The sequence below is a fragment of the Myotis daubentonii genome, chromosome 11 (genome assembly GCF_963259705.1).
Source record: "Myotis daubentonii chromosome 11, mMyoDau2.1, whole genome shotgun sequence".
NCBI classification, from domain to species: domain Eukaryota; kingdom Metazoa; phylum Chordata; class Mammalia; order Chiroptera; family Vespertilionidae; genus Myotis; species Myotis daubentonii.
Window position 1 is genome coordinate 63,940,134 of NC_081850.1, and position 17,012 is coordinate 63,957,145.

At 45.5% G+C, this 17,012-nt stretch overlaps 1 protein-coding gene across 3 annotated transcripts in view; it reads right to left on the reverse strand.

Annotated features, from left to right (window-relative positions):
• The window catches only part of LPAR1 (lysophosphatidic acid receptor 1), a 118,935-nt gene extending 111,124 nt beyond the window's left edge, over positions 1–7,811 (reverse strand). Inside the window, exon 1 of one of the 3 annotated variants that reach the window (XM_059657626.1) lies at positions 7,319–7,811. The gene's annotated coding sequence lies outside the window, so the exon portion shown is untranslated. Of the gene's footprint in view, positions 1–6,349; positions 6,490–6,668; positions 6,794–7,318 lie in introns of those variants that run through there. The other 2 variants (XM_059657627.1, XM_059657625.1) reach the window with 2 other exon arrangements.
• Between the last annotated feature and the right edge of the window lie 9,201 nt (positions 7,812–17,012).

The window sequence follows — 17,012 nt, forward strand, 5'->3', positions numbered from 1 at the left end:
GTAAATGAAAACTAGAGTTAGCAACCAGGTAATATCAGTTCTTATTGCTGCTTTACAGATTTAAAAAGAGAGGAACTTTGATTTACCCAGCAACACCAAAATGGAAACTAAAAAGCCTCCTGATTCCCTCTATCATGATCCTCTTTTGCCTTCTAGGTTTCTTGGTTTATCTCCTAAGGTCCTTCCAGATCCTAATTTTTCAGGAGCCTTCCCTGCATCCACACCCACCCAAAGCCCTGCACCCACACCCACCCTGAGGGTCAGGTGCCCCAGGCTTGGTGCTACCATAATTATCTCGTTCATCATACTTGTTACACTGAATTGCAATCACCTGTTAATATGTCTGCAAGCTCCTCGCAGAGGGTAGGGATCCTATTCACCCCCCACTCCATTCCCCTAGGACCCAGCACAGGGCTGGGTGTACAGCAGGCAGGCAGCTCAGTGCTGCTAGGGTTGAACAGAACTTGTTTCCTCTGCCCTGAACCAGTTCTTTCAAAGAGTGAGGAATATCCTTCTGTTGGGGAAAGAGTTTCAGAATGAAGGCAGCCCAGGGGCTGGTCAAAGACAAACACGTAAACACAGAGAAGGAAAACGGAGTATAGCTGACTTACATTCAATCAATGTAGGGCATTGTTCTGAAATTTCAGAAAATTAATAAAGGGAAATTTGCAGGAAGGAAGGAAGGAAGGAAGGAAGGAAGGAAGGAAGGAAGGAAGGAAGGAAGGAAGGAAGGAAGGAAGGAAGGAAGGAAGGAAAGAGAGGGAGAGAGAGGGAAGGAGGGAGAGAAGGAGGGAGAGAGGGAGGGAGGGAGGGAGGGAGAGATGGTTCACAGTAGCAGTCTCTGTATAGTGAATCCTAAACTTTAAGAAGCATAGGCACACATCATGGCCATAATGTACAAAATGTCCTTTAGCTAACAGTTTCACTTGGAAATCCCACTCCAAAGAAATCCATGATGAAGTGTTATTAATTAAACTTTTTCTCTTTTAGAGAAAGAGGCTAGTTTTGAAATCATGTTCTCTTCTCTCCATATTAAATACAACAAGCACAGCATGATCTACCTCATCCAGGCTTACACATGGTTGTGTTAGCACTGGACTAAAGTAAAGAGTCTGTCCTGCCGATATATTACTTTTTAAAGCAGGGCCGCAGAAATAAAGTAAATTACAACATACACCCACGTATGCCTACATGCATGTAATTCTTTCACTTCTGAAAAAAAATTTGACATCTACATGAACTTCAAGGTTAAAGTTTCTACAGCACGGACCAGATGACAGTAGCTAATATTGAAGTGTTAAAACAATTTTCTTTGCCCCATCCCCATAAGTCATTAATAACAACAACAACAATGCTACTTTGAAATCATGCTAATCTGCTGGAAATAATGCCAGGGAGTGTAAACAAAATACCATCATGCTTCCCCCCTCCCCCCAAAGAGTGTATCCTTCTAACAAATATAGGGTGTACTAACCTTGGCCTCCTTCACTTAATTAAATGATCAAACAAGCCAAACCCACGTTCCCTTGCAGAGATTAAGCAAACTGATAGGAATATTCAAATTGTATTCAGAAGATAGTAAAAAGAAGCTGACCTAATCTCCTTTAATTACTGTCTCCTTGTAACCCAGCATCTCCAGATTCAAGGGCAATGAGAACATTGACCCAAATCAACTCCACCTTGGACATGCAAGTGACAAGCCATCCATTCCTACCCAAGACAGAGGTATTGGGGTGTGAGAGGAAACCTACAGAGCTGCTAAGCACCGTTCCCAAAGGGTCCCACAGACATTCTTCCTGTATAAGAGATAATGAACTAGACATCTTAGCTCTAGAGATTGTTTTGGGGGGTTGGGAGAGCAGATGACCAAAAAGAAGGTTGTTTAAAAAGTATTAGTCTACAGTATTGAGCAGGCTACTTCTATTGGAGGTTAAACTTAATGAAGGCTTTTCAGGGTTGGGTCAGCCCTCACTGCAGTAATCAGGGTGCTACTCTCCCGCCCCCTCCTCCCCTCCATCATCACCCCTACCCTTTACAAGGGCATTCACCCCAATTCCAAACTGATAATAATTCTTTCTCTTCTGTGCTGCAAATAGTCAACAACTGTGGTTAAATACTATGCATAACACAAACAGGGTCCAGAATGCTGCTTGCCATTGCAGTCATGTTTAAACTAGGATTAACCAGCAGCCCCTTCCCTAAACAAAACAAAACAAAGCAAAATACCTTCTTGGTCAGCTCTGTGCCTGGAGAGTGACTTTAACCTACATGCTCAAAAGGTCCAAACATAACACAATAGCATCATTAATTTTTACTAAATTAAATTTCTCAAAAGTAGAAAAAGATTATCAATTGCAGGGTGGGGGGAAGAAACCACATATTCATTTATTCTGCAACCTGTATATCATCTGGATAAGCTAGTAGCAGTGCCCTAGAACTCACTAGCCATGAGTTACAATGGAATTTAATGGAATAAAAACCCAATTACCTCTCCCTCATTTCACCCCTCACTATGCCCCAATATATGTTACTCACTGTTTTCCTACATCTTGGGGTTAAATAATACTTTCCTCTCCCCATCTCCATGTAGTAGAACTCCTTAAAATAACACCCAAGTTCCCCCATAATTTACCACCTTATAAATGTCCAGCCCTCATTACCCTGGACTCCAACCACACCTTTACCCCTCCCCAACATCCACCTTCTAGGAGTTGCATCAGCTCAGCCAGTGTAGCTCAGTGGTTAAGCGTCGACCTATGAACTGGAGGTCACCATTTGATTCCCAGATTCCCAATAAGGGCATGTGCCTGGGTTGCAGGTTTGGCCCCCAGTAAGGGGCAAGCAGGAGGCAGCCAATCAATAATTATCTCTCATCATCGATGTTTCTATCTCTCTTCTCCCTATCTCTCTGAAATCAATAAAAATACACATTTTTTTAAAGAGTTGCATCATTTTCATTCTTCAAGTCCCTTTCAGAAGTCTTCCCCAAAGTCAGGATTTAATTTTCCATCCCCTGGCATGCTAAGGGTCTTGGATTCTATAGCTGCTGCCAAGTTATGCAATCCAGCTGCTATACTGCAGTTGGCTGCATCTTTTCCCTCACACTGCAGCTCCGTCTAGGGCTGTCTTTTCATCACACTAATATCTCCACTAGAAGAGGATTTTGGGAATTGCTTACTGAATTTAAATTTCCTCCTTTTCTCACCACTCTGTAACATCCGTAAGAGTTCTCCGTGAAATAACTAATAACATGATAGGGACTTTGTGGGGTAACCTATCTATAATATATAAAAGCCTAAGCAACTATTATGACCAAATGACCAGAACTACCGGAACAACTGGTCGACCAGTCGCTATGACACACACTGACCACCAGGGGGCAGACGCTCAACACAAGACCTGCCCCCTGGTGGTCAGTGCGCTCCCACAGCCAACCTCCCGTGGCCCCTTCCCCTGGCCGGCCAGCCCCCATCGGCTCCTGGTGCTAAACCATTCGAAGAGACCTGCTTCTGGGTCATGGCGACGTACATAACAGAGCAGCTCCCTCACTGCGATCTATTGAAAGTCAGCCCTCGACACAAGGGTTTGTCTTCCTCCCGTCCTCTCCCTTCCTCAGGGGCCGCCAGCCCGCAGTGGTGGCAGCGCAGTGGAAAGGGAAGGAGGAGGGGGGAGGCGGGGAACCACGTGGTGGCAGAGCACTGACAGTGGCCATTCCTTCCGCACCCGGCCCAGCAATCGTCACCTCCTCTCCTGACCCCGTCGGGGCCCTAGGGCCCAGGGTGGGATGGGGAACTGGGGGTGGGTGGCGGTGGACACAGCCCCTTTCCGAGGGAGGCCAAGGGCCCATTCCTTCCTCAGGGCCAGCAACCAACCTCCCACAGTCCCTCTCCCCCAGCCAGCCAACCTCCTGCAGTCCCTTCCCCGAGCCGGCCAACCTCCCACAGTCTCCCCCCCCACCATCCCCCTGGCCAGCCAACCTCCTGTGGTCCCCCCACCACCACCCATGTGCGAATTCGTGCACTGGGCCTCTAGTGTAAAAATAAGAAAACAAACAGGAGTATGAGACCAAGTCAGCAAGGCCAGAGCAGACTTTCAGACTTGAAACCAAGAGCTTATGCTCAAGTTTTTACTACATCACACTTCACTTTAAAATAAATCATGTTCCTCGAGTGCATATGTATATTGGTACCAGAAAATTTCAAGAAAAGAAAGACAGGCCATGCATTAAGCACAGACATTAAAATCTTGACCTCAGACTAAATTTCAAAAGTCATGATGTCCTAAACACAGGGAGCTTCCCACTAAAAATTGTAGAGTGTATTCTGCCCAGATTGCAACTTTCCCTGCAAAGCATTTGAAATAGAGTTTCCCTAACAGTCAGTATCAGGCTGAATGCCATTATGTATCAAAAACACTTAGCAAGTTCTTTGCACTTCCCAGTAGGTCTATCAGAACAGATTCGATAAAGCCTTGAAAATGCTATAGCACAATATTTTTAATCAAATTACTCTTTAGAAAATATTAACTTCAAATGAAAATAGAAGTTTCAAAATGCAAGTTGGTGGGTGGGCTGCCACTTACACCCCCACCTCTGTTATTTTGTTCCCATCATTCACAGGGAAACTTGGGTCCAGGCTGAGTGTCCAATGCACTGGGCAGCAGCTGACCCACTTAAAAACAGTACGGGAATAGAAGGAGCATGGGTCAGCTGTGGGGATCACCTAGGTAGTAAAGCTAAGCAGGATCGCACATTTTAAATAATAAGGGTAATAAAAGATTGACGGGGGAGGGGGTATTACTGATGCCCTTGAGGAGGAAGAAAGAAAAAAAGAGAAAAATGAACTCCCAGCTCCAGGCTCTTCCCCCTCCAGGCATCTCCTATTGCTGGTTTTTTATCACCTTCCTGGCCCTCTTGCCCTATCACTTCCCTCCAGGACTAACCCCTTCACACTTCCTCTTTATCCTCTTCCTACTGTTCTAACATGGGATCACCACCCCCACCCCCAGTTTCTAGTTACTTGGGGAGCTGGAAGGAACAGCCAGGAACACCAAACCCCTCCGTTTTCCAGATGAGGTCACCAAGACAGAGAACGCACTGACCTGACGGGCTAAGGTCGCACCACTAGGGGACGCGGTGCTGGCTTGAATGATGACAACCCAGTGCTCCTGCCCGGCCCCTCGGTCCGTGCCTTCCCGCCATACACTGCTTCTTTCTCTTGCTACTTGGCTTCTTTATCCTCAAGTTAAACGGTATCAAGAAAAGTAGCAACCTTCACATACTTACAATGCCGATTGTTGGTAACAAGTTTGTATGGGGGGCAAATACGCTCACTCCTACCCGGATTTGGAGAATCGGGGGCTGAAAGGGTTAGCCTAGCCGGCACAGAGTGAGTGAGGAGTGAGAGAGCAATGGAATTTAGTTCGGACCAGACAACCATAACTCCAGTAGACGCCCTTTTTCACAGGGGCTTGCTCTTCTGTTTGACAAGGGACTATCTCCTTCCGAGAAGTGATCGGTATTCCCAGCGCAGGGAATCCCTTTCACCAGAATTGCCTTGAACCTCTCACTGCACAGTTAGGCTTACCACGCCTGGCAAACGACACTTACTCAAGTAGGTGAAAAGCACGCATTGGTAGAGCCTGAAGGAATAGAGGCTTTTGCTCTAATTAACTGCAGTTGCATGTCTTCAATGCTCGCGTTTGCACATATGTATCGATTTCGATGGGAAGCAACGCATTCATACTGGAGTTTTAATAAGCGAGCACTGGCTGGAAACCCAGGTTTACGAAAAATCCACAGATTTCAACAAAAAGAAAAAGAGAGAAAGAGCAGAAGTAGCGGCAGTGAGCAACACCCCGGGGTGTGGGGGGGGGGGGGGGCGCGGACTACAGGCAACAAATCCTGGATGCCGTCATTCCTACACATCAAAGCCAAATGGCAGCAAAGAAAAACAAGAATAAAATTTAAATCCATTCAACACAGACCAGTCGTCCTACACAAACCAAGCGAGCCCGTTTGATTTCAAAACCACCGTCTCAAAGCCAGGTCCCTCCCTTGCCCGTAGATTTTCCAGTGACTTGCTAAGCGTGTTTGCTAAGCAGCCGGGCAGAAACTGAAGTTGAAAGTCCGCAGCCCGAGACGGACTCCTGTGCTGAGTTGTCGGTGAAAAGCAAGTGGTGCGGGAGCCCCCAGCTGCGGGGTGCGAGGTACCCCGGCGGTCCCCGTCCACCCGGGCGAGGCTTTGGGGGGATCTCGAGCGCCCCCGGCCAGCCTTCCCGCGCCCCCACCCGGCCCCAGGTAACCCAAGGCCACCTACGTGTCCCCTGGGCGGGCCCCGGACGCACTGACCTGGCCGGGGGACGGGAGGGCCGGCGGCCCGGGCGGCGGCGGCAACTTCCCTCCCAGGGCTGGGTCAACTGGCTGTTTGGGGAGGCCCAGGCAACCTCGCCTCCTGCAGGCCAGCTTGCAGGCAGCACACCCACCCACACCCGACACAGGCGCGCGCACACCCACCCGCGCACGCCCACACGCACACACTGGCACACACAGCCACAAAGCCCGTCCGCGGGGCCAGCCGAACGCGCCTCCTGCGGTCGGAGGCGACTCCGCGGGCACTGGCTCCGGGCCCAGGGGGCGCTGTCCCCCCGCCCCGCGCCCGCCCCTTTACCTGCGCGCCGCCTGGAGTCTGGTTCCCGCCGCCCCGGGCTGGCCTCCCGCTATGCGGTCAATCGCCGTGGCCCCTCGCCCCGCAGCCAGCCGAGCCCGGCCCCCCGCCCACCCCTCGGACGTCGCCAGGAGCCGGGCCACCCCCTGTGCCCACCCCGCCGGGGGCCCGCGCGAGGCCGAGAGGCCGGGGAGCTCGGCCGGAGGACGGGGGAGTCACAACTCCGGGAGCGTCCACCGCCGCCTGGCCCCACCGCTCGGGCTTTGGCGCGCCGGCAGGGGCCACCGGAGAGGGGCGCGGAGGGAGTGCCGGAGAAGCAGCACGGACGCCAACCTCTTCCTTCCCCCGCCTTCTTTCTTTTCAGCTGGCTCCACGTAGCACAAGTCAGCAACTCCCGCACCCCCAAACTCCCTCCCCCTGGCGCATTCGCCTACCTGGCGGGACACCCCCAGAGCCCCCAACCTCCAGCGATCCCCTTCCCCCATTCATTCGCTGAGCTTCCCGCCCCGGCAGCCTAAACCCATTCATTATTTTACCAATCCCCCCACCCCCGCTCCCGCCCCCCCCCCCCGATCTGACACACCCGCGGCGGGAGACCCGCAGCCGCCAGCCGCCAGCTCGGGTTCCCCACCCCCAGGGCCTCCCGCGCTCACCTCAGCGCGCGACAGCTGGCGGGACTCGGGTGGGCTCCCCCACACGCTGCATTTTCACTTCGTCGCTCTTCTCTTCCCACTTGAAAAGCTCTGGAACACATCGCGGGGCCCCGCAAAACCCCTGCAGTATGGCCTCTCGTAATTGAGTGTCCAAAGTTTCCAGCAGACAAAGTTTCTCCGAGCGCAGCCTCTAATTGGAGGCAGCCGAGCACGGAGAGGCGACTTTGCGGCCGGAAAGGTGCACACGTTTCCAGTTCTGCGTTTTCGATGGACTGGGTCTGCAGGCCACAGCAAGTGTGAGTGTGCTCCCTTAGCTCTCCACGTCCATGATTACACGTTTCTCTTCCGCTTTCCCGGGGCAACTCTGCAAGGACAAGCTATCCATTTTGGAAGAGGAATGAAGGGCGGGGAATGCACACCTGGAGGTGTGGGCAGGGGCGGCGCGGGACTACGGCCTGGGGATCATTCTTTGGAAGGTGTCAGCCCAGCCAGGAACAGATCCGCCCAGGCCCTAACAACACCCAGTCAATCCTGGTCTCCCAGGCCGCGCCACCCCCACCCCCACCCCCACCCACCTTTCAAACTTGGTTTCCCAGGATTTTCGTGGTGTTGGTAAATTCTCTGCCTCTCACTCCGCTGCTAAAGCCTCCACACATCAAAAGTAGCTGCTTAGAGATAGAAAGCTTAGTGAACTCTCGCCTGGAGTGGCACAGAGAGAGCCAGGGCAGCGTGAGGGAAGGTACCCGGCAGGACTGACACAACTACATCTAAGACAGAACTGCAGAGCTGCGACGGAGAGCTGCGTGGGTGGCGGCCACTCGTTAACCTTGGGCTTTGCAGCAAGGAGCGGTGACTATAAACCTCACTCGGGGAGGGGAAACCTTCTTGGAGGAAGTGGAAATTGTTTAGGCTTCCGGGAGGGTATGCTTCCAAGGCAGCACGACCACCTCCGGGGTGAGACTGCTGACACTCCGGGCTGCTGCGGTCCCCTTGTGGTTTGCACAGGAGGCTCAAGGCTAAGCCCCGGCTGGTAGTCCATTCCTAGCTGAAGCTGTTTCCTTTTCAAAACAATGTATCAAATCCCTTTTAAAAAAATCAACCTTAAACGACTCCGCTTTCTCTCATTTCCTACCAACTTATGATTTATTTTACAATAACCCACTGAAAATATGAGAAAACAGAAATGTTAATGCATGCACAGTACTAATATTGATGTATGACATGCAGAAAATGCATAGTCTTACCTCACAAATAATGAGAAGAGTTGATCTTAAATTCTAAAATATATATATATATATATATATATATATATATATATATATATATATATATATATATATATATATATATATATATGAGGACAAAGAGGAAAATGTCCACTATAAGATCTAAGTATAGCCCTGGCGGATTTGGCTCAGCGGATAGAGCATCACCTGAGGACTGAAGGGTCCCGGTTTCCATTCCGGTCAAGGGCATGTACTGTGGCTGTGGGCTAGATCCCCAGTAGGGGGCGTGCAGGAGGCAGCTGATCACTGTTTCTCATGGATGTTTCTAACTCTCTATCCCTCTCCCTTCCTCTCTGTAAAATCAATAAAATATGATTTTGAAAAGAGATCAAAGTATAATAAAAACTATACATTGGTAAGAAAAGTAAAATATACTGAAAGGGCTTTTCCTTCCAACTCAGGAAAACCATTTAGCAGATTTTCCTGTCTCCTTCGTACTACACACTTTTCATTTAGTTTCAGTTCCTCAAAACCAAAACTTCTGTATCTTCTACTGAAGATAAATTTAAAATTTTATTTTAAAGAATTAAAGTATTGTTATATTATTAATTATATAAATACACATAAAATAAATCTTTAATTTAATAATTATTTCAATGTTTAGTCCTATCTCACAAATCAAAGGCAATGTGAAAATGAGTTTCTTGCCTACCATTCAACTTGGATATTTCCCAAAATATTGATTTTATCTCTGGCTGTCTGAAGGAACATGGCTGCTTCTGCTTTGACTATATATTAACTGCCTTAATTACTCTGTGGTCCTTTCTACTAATATCAAATAAGGAGTTGTGTCCACACAAGACTTGTGTTAAAGAGTTCTAAGTTATTTGCTGTAAAACACTTTCTATCCTCTTTATTTGGTCTGCCATGTCCTAAAATGAAACGGAGAAAAAAATATAAGGTCAGTCTGGATGGACCTGTTTTCTTCACAAGTGTGGGCCTGACTAAAAGCACCTGCTCTGGCCCAACTGGTGTGGCTGAGGAGTTGAGCGTCCATCTATGAGCCAGGAGGTCAAGGTTTAACTCTCCGACAGGGCACATGCCGGTTGCATGCTCAATCCCCAGTAGGGGGCGTGCAGCCTATCAATGTTTATCTGGATGTTTCTCTCCCTCTCCCTTACTCTCTCTTTCAAATCAGTAAAAACATTTTAAAAGCGCCTGCTCTGCAGCCAGCTTCTGGTCAACAAGTTTAAAGTCCAATCCCGTTCAGCACTGAGATTTACCCAATAAACTAGTATTGTATTCCAAATGAGCCGGTTTTGTCATCTGTGAAATGGGGTAGTAATACTAGTACAGTATTTTATTATGTTCCAAATTGTCTTTATCAAAGAAGGATAATGTATTTGAACAGGCGTCTCAAAACACTGAAGCAGACGATGTTGTTTCAACAGAGATGAAGAATACCTTGGTACACTTTCTTTAATGTTTTCATCTGCGGCCCTCTTGACATTCAGATTTTATTCTCGTTCCTGGGTAGTCATCCCACTGCTTTCTGTCCTAACTTCCCTCTCTTATCCTCTGCCAAGCAGTGTTTCTCTATATTTGTTTCTTCAAATGACTTCAGCAGACCGCTGGTGCGGTCAACGTGAGAAAAAATATTTCCAGCAAAACCAAGAGAATTTTAAAGAGGGATATTTCAAGTAGAGTTTACATTGATATCTTAAAGGACTTTGTCCAACCATTGATATTATCTAGTGGCCCAAAGTCTATAATTTTCAAAGCATTTAGGATAGAAAAACTGGTTGTCGCTGCTTTGGGCTCTGTTTGTTCAGAAGGGCTGGCTGGCCATGCCAGTTCTCCCTTCCTCCCCATGTTCCCTTCTGTCTGGCAAAAGCCTTTGAAATTTTCTACTACAGAGTAATCAAAACTATCAGCAAAAAAGATCTGTTGGAAACTTTCCCTCCAGTCCATTTTGATGCAGAGGCTAATTCAAAGAATATATTCTGGTGAAATGATACCCTAAGAGAATTCAGCCTGCTTGGGAAAGGGTGTGCGTGTGTGTGTGTGTGTGTGTGTGTGTGTGTGTGTGTGTGTGTTCCAAATGCCCCCCAGGCATAGGTGTCTTCCTCTTTAAAATGGGGTATTTGTGCCTGACCAGTGTTTTTCCCCTGGGCTAGAGAGAAAACATTCTCCTTAGGAAACCTTTCTATGGTAAAAGGCCAGTAGCAGAGGTGGGTGAGGCAGCCCAGTTTAGTAAAAGAATAACACTCTTCAGGGTAGAAGTGGCATAGGGAGACTCTAGGAACGGGGGTTGTGTGTGCAGCAACCTTGCCTGAGGACGAGACTGCAATGAAATGAAAACCCTCAAGAGAGAGACGCTGCTCACCTTTTCTCTTACCTCACATTTCTGCAGAATAATCTGGGCAATGCCTGAATAGAGCAAGGACAAGCGCATCCTTTGTCCCCTCACCCAAATCAAAAGGCTCCAATCTAAAACAAAGGTGGGGGCAGGGGAGGAAATACAGAACAAAAAATAAATGAGTGTTATATGTATCACTTTAGAGCTAAAAATAGACATAGATACAAAGAACTCATAGGAAGGGTCACAAAACAAAAAGCTAGTTCTATAAAAGAATAATTAAGTAAATTTCTAGTAAGACTGATGGGGAAGAAAAGACAAAGACCGAGAATAAGATTTTATATTTTCAGTCATTTTTTAATATCATGATCTTTGTGAACAATTAAAAAACAGCTAAAACAGTTTTTAGTAAGGTGTAAATTATAAAATTATTTATTAAAAATTTTAAAACATGAATTGAACTTTTATTTCTAAGTCTACTTACAAAAAGGGTCAAAGGTTTGATGGGAAAGACACCAGATCTTCACAGACAAATCAACTCTATTCAAATGGTTTCAAATAATAGAAAAAGACGGAATTCTTTTAGGAGCTAATAAAATATTGATTCCAAATCCAGACAAAAACATAGAAAGGAAAATTACAGGCCAATCTCAAAAGGAGTAAATATTTACACATACAATATTATCAAACCAAGTTCAGCAAATTTTTTAAATTCCTCTTAAGCACACTGGGTTGATACCATAATGTAAGAATGGTTTAATATTAGAAAATGTTTTGCCACTCATTTATATTCTTTAAATCTTAGCAAACTTGGAAATGGAGAAATTTCCTCAACAATCTAATTCTATAAGCATTATCCTTAATGTTAATTCAGTAAACATTTTTCTTTAAATGTTAGGGACAAAACAAAGCTAAGTTTTCCATTTCTACTCAACATTATACTGAAGCCCCTTGCCAAAATAAAACACACACACACACACACACACAGAGAGAGAAATTAGGAGATATAGGCTTAGAAAACAAGAAAAATATGATTTATAGATGATACTGCTATCTACTAAGAAATCCAAGCAATAAAATATGAGAGCAAATAAGAGATTTTAGCAACATTGTTGAATAAAAGATCAATATACAAAGAAGCCACAGCCACTAGAGATAATAAAATTTTAAAGGTCTTGTTCATAATAGCAACAGATCTTTATTATAATTTGGATAATAAAAACTAATTGACGTTATAGTACCTGTATAAGGAAAATTACAAAATTTTACTGAAACACATAAAAAAAGTCCTAAATAAATGAAGAGATACATAATGTTCATGGAGAAGACTCCATAAACACAGAGCAATCTACTCCAAATTGTATTAGGGCAGTGGTCGGCAAACCGCGGCTCATGAGTCACATGCGGCTCTTTGGCCTCTTGAGTGTGGCTCTTCCACAAAATACTGGCTCTTCCACAAAATACCGACTTCTGAGCATGGGCCACGAAGTTTCAATAGCACTGTACGTGAGCGCCCGCACGTGGTATTTTGTGGAAGAGCCACACTCAAGGGGCCAAAGAGCCGCAAGTGGCTCCTGAGCTGCGGTTTGCCAACCACGGTATTAGGGTTTTCATAGACCCTGACAAAGTCATTCTAAAATTCGCATGGAAGTGGAAGAGGCCAAGGATATCCAAGACCATTCTATAGAAGCATGAGGGAAAATGTCTCCTCCAGACATCAAAATATCTTAAAGCTCCACCAGTTGAAATAATGTGATATTGGTGCGGTGATTGCTAAATAATCTAATGAAAGAGAATAGCCGGTTCAGAAACAGAACCACATACAAATGAGAGATGAGTCAAAGTAAATCAGAGCATCAATGATCTTCTGTTGAATGTATGACGCTGAAATAATTATAAATATATTATATATATGCTGTACATTTTTAAATAAAACATGGATCCCTTCCCCTGACTGTAAACAAAAAATCAGTTCTTACTGATGTAAATACATACATTTACAAGGTAAAACTTCCATTTTAGAATATCTTCATCATTTCAGAATAGTGAAGAATTTATTACATGAGGTACAAAAAGCACAAACCATGACAGAATCTGTTCCTTTCTTTCGAATAAAATATGGCTGAGTTTAATATGCTGAGTTCCTGTGAGTTCTAGTAGTCGATATGATGTCTGCCTCTTGACCTGCAATGAGTATTCCAAGGAATATCAGCTCTATTGTGCCACCGGGGAAAAGGGGGCAGATGGGTTTCCTAAGTCCCTGGCATTTTATGTCCTTTCTGTGGTTTTGATTGGACAGCATGTCCTACCTTCTAGAGCAGTGGTTCTCAACCTTCCTCATGCCGCTACCCTTTAATACAGTTCCTCATGTTGTGGTGACCCCCAACCATAAAATTATTTTCGTTGCTACTTCATATCTGTAATTTTGCTACTGTTATGAATCGTACTATAAATATCTGATAAGCAGGATGTATTTTCATTGTTACAAATTGAACATCATTAAAGCATAGTGATTAATCACAAAAACAATATGTAATTATATATGTGTTTTCTGATGGTCTTAGGCGACCCCTGTGAAAGGGTCATTCGACCCCCAAAGGGGTCGTGACCCACAGGTTGAGAACCTCTGTTCTAGAGCAAGGTAGGACCAGCACAACTGGTGGTGCCTAACAGAAGGCTCTGAAACATTTTGGGTGGTGAACCCCTTTCAGAACCTAATTAAAGCTGTGAAAGTGCTCTACTGATAACTGTGGAGTGTGCGTATTGCATAAGAGGCCTCTAATGACAAATAGTCATTCCTGCCTTCTTGGGCTCCAGCTAGGCTAGATTTCCCAGCCCCACTTGAGTTAGTTGAGGTCACGTTAGTTGAGGTCACGTAACTGTTCTCTCCAGTCAAATGTGAGCGTAAGTGACTTCTGCTGATTCTAGGACTCCCTCTAACATCCCCTCCCATGTCTCCCCTCATGCTCTCTGTCCCTCCTGGTTGATTGTGATGATAACGCATACACCACCCTTGAATGCCAGGGATTGAAGATGACAGGCACCTAAGTGCCCATGTGAAGGAGGGCCTCTCCACTGATATTAACACCCACTTGGGACCATTATGTGAAAAAGAAATTTCTAGTTTCTTGAGCCACTACATTTTGGGAATCTATCAATTACCTTGACTTAAACCAAGTGATGGCGAACCTATGACACGCGTGTCAGAGGTGACACACGAACTCATTTTTTGGGTTGATTTTTCTTTGTTAAATGGCATTTAAATATATAAAATAAATATCAAAAATATAAGTCTTTGTTTTACTATGGTTGCAAATATCAAAAATTTTCTATATGTGACACGGCACCAGAGTTAAGTTGGGGTTTTTCAAAATGCTGACACGCCGAGCTCAAAGGGTTCGCCATCACTGACTTAAACGAATATATATATTCACACACAGTTTGACTGTAATCTCTCGTGTTTGGTGACACCATGCACCCGCGTTGTGGACGGAGCTGATAAAAGGACAGATTCTGATGTACTGCCCTCTGTAGGGGCACTCATCAAAAGTGAGCAAGTTACAGGAGTTACACCTTTGCACAAATTCTGCCTGACTAAGCGCTGATTGCATTTCCCTGAATGGCTCTGCCACTCCCTTCTTCCCCATCCCCCATTCTCTGCCAACATAAATTCTGAAAATTAAAAAAAAAAAAAGTGGACATGAATGGAAGACTAATCAGCAATATCAGGAACAAATTTCTGAGATACACAACAACATGGATGAATCATAAAAAACATGCTGAACAAAACAAGATAGACACAAAACAGTATATACTACACAATTCATATCTATGACCTTCCAAAACAGGCAACACTAAGCTTTGACATTAGGAGAAGAACCATGATTGTCTAAGGCAGTGGTCAGCAAACTCATTAGTCAACAGAGCCAAATATCAATAGTACAACGACTGAAATTTCTTTTGAGAGCCAAGTTTTTTAAACTTAAACTATATAGGTAGGTACATGGTTATTAACTTAATTAGGGTACTCCTAAGCTGGCCTTTGCTAAAAATGTCCTCAATCTGATTGATGTACGTTCACTGAGGTCAACCCCTTCCAACTCTCCCATCCATACTCGTCTTGTATACTTGTTTCGTCTATCTCCTTTCGTTCATCCTCTCCATATGTCCAAACCATCTCAACATACCTTTCTCAATCCTCGACACTACATCTTCTTTCACTCCACAACGTTCCCTAAAATTAACTTAATAAACTTTACTTAAAGTTTTAAGTCGACTTCGCACTGTACGTGTGCACCCGCACGTGGTGTTTTGTGGAAGAGCCACACTCAAGGGACCAAAGAGCCACATGTGGCTAGCGAGCCGCAGTTTGCCAACCTCTGGCCTAAGGAGTTGGGACTGATTAAATAGGCAGGCAAGAAAATCTCCTGGGGTGACGGAAATGTCCTATATCTTGCTTTGTGTGGTAATAACCTGGGCGTTTATAATTGTTCAAAGTCATTGAACTGAACATTTAAGATTGGTGCAATTTGTTGTTTGCAAACAACAACTAAATAATATATTTTAAGGAGAACCAAGATGGCGGCATAGGTTAACGCCGGAGTTTGCTGCTTTGAACAACTACTTCAAAAGTGTAACCAAAAAACGGAAGGGACATCACCCAGAACCACAGGAACGCTGGCTGAGTGGAAGTCCTACAACTAGGAGGAAAGAGAAACGCACACGGACACTCAGAGGAGGCGCAGTGCTGAAGTCAAATTCTGAGGTGCGGAGTGCGCGGAGCGGGCTGGCGACGGAGGGCGCGGTTGGCGTTTTCAATCGGGAGGGAGTCGCAGACTCTGAGCACCAGATCCGGGCGAGTCTTTAGGGACCCAGACTCAAACGGCAGAAGCGGGTCTGTCTGGCTTCGGTCAGAGCGAGTGCAGCTTTCTCTCCGAGCTTTGCAGCGGGTGCTGGGACTCAGAGAGGCAGAGCCCCTGGGGACAGGACTGAGAGCCGCCATAACTGCTCTCTCCAGCCCACCCTGTTGATCCTGTTCGACCCGCCCCGCCCAAGCCCTGCACAGAGGCATTTGCCGGATAGCCTCAGGCAAAGGCTAGATTAGCACCTCCCTAGAGGACAGAAGTTCTCTCACTACTGACACAGCTGATTCTCATAGCCACTTGGCCTGGAGGTCAAACCCTCCCTGGAATTAGCTACAACAATCAAGATTTATCTATAAGACTGAGAACAAAGACCACTAGGGGGTGCACCAAGGAAGCATAACAAAATGCGGAGACAAAGAAACAGGACAAAATTGTCAATGGAAGAAATAGAGTTCAGAACCACACTTTTAAGGTCTCTCAAGAACTGTTTAGAAGCTGCCGATAAACTTAATGAGATCTACACGAAAACTAATGAGACCCTCGATCTTATATTGGGGAACCAACTAGAAATTAAGCATACACGGACTGAAATAACGAATATTATACAGACGCCCGACAGCAGACCAGAGGAGCGCAAGAATCAAGTCAATGATTTGAAATGCGAGGAAGCAAAAAACATCCAACCGGAAAAGCAAAATGAAAAAAGAATCCAAAAATGCGAGGATAGTGTAAGGAGCCTCTGGGACAGCTTCAAGCGTACCAACATCAGAATTATAGGGGTGCCAGAAGATGAGAGAGACCAAGATATTGAAAACCTATTTGAAGAAATAATGACAGAAAACTTCCCCCACCTGGTGAAAGAAATGGACTTACAGGTCCAAGAAGCGCGGAGAACCCCAAACAAAAGGAATCCAAAGAGGACCACACCAAGACACATCATCATTAAAATGCCAAGAGCAAAAGATAAAGAGAGAATCTTAAAAACAGCAAGAGAAAAAAACTCAGTTACCTACAAGGGAATACCCATACGACTGTCAGCTGATTTCTCAACAGAAACTTTGCAGGCCAGAAGGGAGTGGCAAGAAATATTCAAAGTGATGAATACCAAGAACCTACAACCAAGATTACTTTATCCAGCAAAGCTATCATTCAGAATTGAAGGTCAGATAAAGAGCTTCACAGATAAGGAAAAGCTAAAGGAGTTCATCACCACCAAACCAGGATTATATGAAATGCTGAAAGGT